The sequence below is a fragment of the Coenobita brevimanus genome, chromosome 6 (assembly GCF_032717465.1).
Source record: "Coenobita brevimanus isolate Jiangsu-jjx chromosome 6, ASM3271746v2, whole genome shotgun sequence".
Lineage (NCBI taxonomy): Eukaryota > Metazoa > Arthropoda > Malacostraca > Decapoda > Coenobitidae > Coenobita > Coenobita brevimanus.
In genome coordinates, this window is record NC_136959.1 from 38,032,150 (window position 1) to 38,036,479 (window position 4,330).

A 4,330-nucleotide genomic window follows, 5' to 3' on the forward strand; every position below is an offset into this window, starting at 1 on the left:
GTACAAGTTGATAGGCAGTGTGTAAGCAGAGAAGCACAGTTCTGGAGGACAACAGGTGGGTCCCCATCAGACCCATATGGCTTATTAGTATTGAGGCCAGTGATGGCAGAAAATACATCAGTTGAAGAAATTGTAATGCCAGCCATGAGGAAGTCAGATGGGAGAAGTGATGAAGGAACAGCACTGGAATCATTTAAGGTGGAACTGGAGGAGAAATTCTGAGCAGAGTTATGCTTTGCCAGTAGAAGAATCAGCTGCAGAACCATCAGAGTGGAAAAGTGGAGGGAAGGATGATGAGGTGAAGTTGTTAGAAATGAGCCACAAGGAGCGGGAAGAATAGGTGTTGGAGAGTTCAAAGCATTTAGTACATTTGAAATTATTTTTTTAGCAGAGCGGAGATGTAGCACGATTCTGGGGAAAAATATAAGAGATAAGATTCAGGGGTGGGTTGGCTCCAGTCTGGGCATCGAACCAGCTGATGACCCTGCCTCTCAAGGAAAAATGCTTCTTCTTCAACAAACAAGAATTTACTGACCCCATAGCCTTGAGATATGGATAGCCAATAGAGAACGAGTGCCTGCGGCACTGTCTTTCATGCAAACCATTGCAAGATGGGAGGCTTTTTTGTGCATTCGACATGAAGAAGTATGCAACCTCACTGTACAAAAGCTAAAGGAAATATGCCATGATGTTACCATAAAGCCTGCACTGTTCCGTCTAGACAGTGAGCACTTCATCTACAAAACATCAAATGATGCAAGAGTGGATGACAGTGATTGAGCTTCCTGGACAAGAGGGAGGAAGGCTTTCTTCGACATCAGGATATTTGATCTTCTGGCAGCATGTCACCATGAACTCTCTCGAGGCTGCACACAAGAGGAATGAACAAGAAAAAAGCAGAAACTATCAAGAAAGGACCACAGTCGATTCACTCCTCTTGTGTTCACAACATCAGGTGGGATGGGTCCAGAGGTGGGGAGATTCTACTCAAAACTGACAGAGGTTCGTTCTGAAAAGAAGCATCAATCTCAGAGTTTTGTTATGGACTGGATGAGATGTCGATTGTCATTCTCTCTTGTCAGGTCTGTATTCCTATGCTTCAGGGGCATAAGATCATCAGCCCTCAGGCTTGTCTGTCTGATGCATATGGGTTGTAAGCTTCTGCAGTCGAGAGCCACATTGACCAGCGACTCGAATAGATTAATGTTTTTATTAGCACTGTAATGTTAATGACAAAAATAAAGTAATATTAGTAGTAGCATATGGTTGGTAACCACAGGCTTTGGCGTGTTTCGGGTCAGTGGATTGTACTGTGAAGGTTAGGGTTAACTTCACATTACAACTCCAAATTATGAACTGTATTTTGAAGGTTGGTGTTGATCTTCGCAGTATGATTCCCAAATGGATGGAGATAATTTCAAGAAAATAAGTTTTAAGAAAAATTGTAGTAGTACTTAGCAGATGAAAGTCCATTCTAGAGTATGCACTAACATATCAAAGCGATATCCATCCTCCTTCCTCTATTTTATATCCTTTATATGTGCTGGAAGAGAGCTGACCTCCATGAAAGTAATGATGGAAAATGTTATTTAGTGGAAGACATTATCAAGGAACCAGACGACGTGACCTGTGAAGTTTAAGTGAAATTCATGTGCTCACTTCCCTCGTTTTCCAGTTTAATTTTGGAGAGGAGGACTGACCTCCCCAAAACATGGGGGATTGCCACGCTCTCCAAATATCGCATTACGGATGAAAGTCCATTATACAACATTTACTAGAATATAAAAGCCATATCTTCCATCCGTACACTTCATGAGAATTTATAATTTGGTCGTCGCTTGTTTGTGTTTGTATATTAATTAATATAATGTTATTGTTTTACTTTTGCTTCAAAGACCATTACCTTTATCTTGGCTGTCGTTATTCTGGCCCAACGTCTGAAAAGATTGTAATATATCTTCCTTTGAATTTCTCACCTCTCATATTTAATTTTGCGCCTTCTTTCATACCTCCTACATTCTTCCATTTTTTCTACGCTTGTAATTTTATTCTTTTGCCAATATAATCGTGGGTTTTCTGTACTTCGTCCTAGATATTCACTATTTTCTTTTTCATATTAACTCTCCTCTTTTTTGACATTTTACATCATCTTCCTTTAATATTTCAAAATTTTCTTCATTTTCAAGTCTATTTGTAGCCCCCCCCCCTTTTTTTTTTTTTTTGACTATTCGTATTTCTTAGTTATGAATTCCCCATCCAGACTCAACAGTTATTCCCAGAATAACACAAGCATAATTCAGACAACGAGAATAAAATGTAAGCATTTTCATCCAGAAATCCCATCACAGAAACCTCCTAAATGCCAGAATTATTACCGTTGCACTGATGACCTTTCACGGTTGAGACACGTTCTTTCATTTCTCAGTTGACTGGCATAATATCATACTGAGGATTCAAAGTGCATTTCATTAACTCCGTATATATAGAATCTTATTACAGGCAGGAGGAGAAATTGATGCTGTAAACTCAGGTATTAATTTTTTTCCAGATTCCTCAATACTGTTACTGAAAATCAGACTAACTTTAGTTCCCGCCATTCGAAAAAAAAAAATGCATATTTGTTTTTTGTCGCTAATCATTAACGTTGAGGCGAGTCAAACGTTAGTAGACTTAAGCCAGAAAGCTGGGTATGGGCAGCAGCGGTGATGTGGCTGAGTTACTTGCCCGTGAAGAGAGAGAGAGAGAGAGAGAGAGAGAGAGAGATTCTCTCAGCCTCTGCAATGTTGTCATCTAAATGTCTACATTAAAAGCAGCAGATGCATTATTTGTAACCTTTCTGCATAAGAAATAGTGTCATATTAAAAAGGAAGACAACCAGCATTCTTTAAAGCATTCATTCTTTTAAAGAAATACAAATTTACAGAGTTCTATACTCGTATATATATATATATATATATATATATATATATATATATGGTCTGGGAGGTTTAAATGAAAATTTGATACACTGTCCAGGATGTTAAACCAATTCATGTATTTACCATTCTCATATTTTTTATTTCATTACCGACATTTTAAATGACAGAAACAGATCCAGTAAAAAATCAAAGTTGCTGAAAACGTCTCTTAGGCATAGGTAACTGTGTGGTGTAATTTTGTTGCAGCTATCACAAAAGTACCCACTTTATTCCTAGTTCCGAGCAGAGTACACACACACACACACACACACACACACACACACACACACACACACACACACACACACACACACACACACACACACACACACATTTGGCCCATTTTTACTTACTGTTAAATCTGACGTTGGAAAGGACACATCATACAACCTTTTGCATTCTCAAGTTACGTATCTTCAGGAACGGATTGAACGAGAATAAATAGCACAGACTAGTTTAGACTAATTTCATATCTGTACAGGAAGCAAGATAGTAAACTGGTAATGCTTTTCAAGACACCACCAGAATGAATGGCTAGTTTTATATTTTTTATATAACTTCTAACTCAACCGTTGTCCATATAAATGTCATACATATACCTGGCTATCCTTATCATTGCTGTGGAGCAACTTCACCAACCTCAGATCGGTTAAAATACCAGATGGTCAGCACTTACGGACAACCAAATGAAAGAGGATGGCGGCTTATTATATACACTATAGTAAAAATGACATTTTTTAATTGGTTCTGTCAATTTTGTCACATTTATCATGACGCAAGAGATTTGTTTTTTTTTTTTTCCGTAAGCGATCCTCGTCACAGACACCATGGACAAAATCGGATATCAGGCCAGTGATTTCTCCCTGCATCGACAAAAGATTACTGTCTTGAGAAAATGTATGTCCCTCTGTGTTCCCATACTGAATGCCACTCAAAACTTCCATGAGTGAAAAAGTTGAGTCCATTTGATTGATGCATAATACTGAGGTATTTCCTACTCAGACGATAAACAGATGTCACCTCAATACTCCAACCCCTCCTTGGCGTTAGACAGTATTTGCATCCATTCCATTCCCTGTTGATCTCCATCATTATCCAAACTCCCACCAGTTCATTACGGCAGCAATATAAATTATGGATGTGTGGCTGCTGATGTCCTCGGTGCTGTGGTGGATGCCTGTTAAATTGTGACTTTCGCCATTTTTTTTTTTTTTTCACGGCTTTTGGTTGCCTCAACTACCTCTTGCTTATGAACTCTCTCATCCTTGCCTGAGATGTAGGTTGTAAATAAAAAGACCTGAATCAACCTTATACAGACTCATCTCTTTAATTCTCGTGAAAACAACGACACAATGTCTAAAGTTACGTCATGA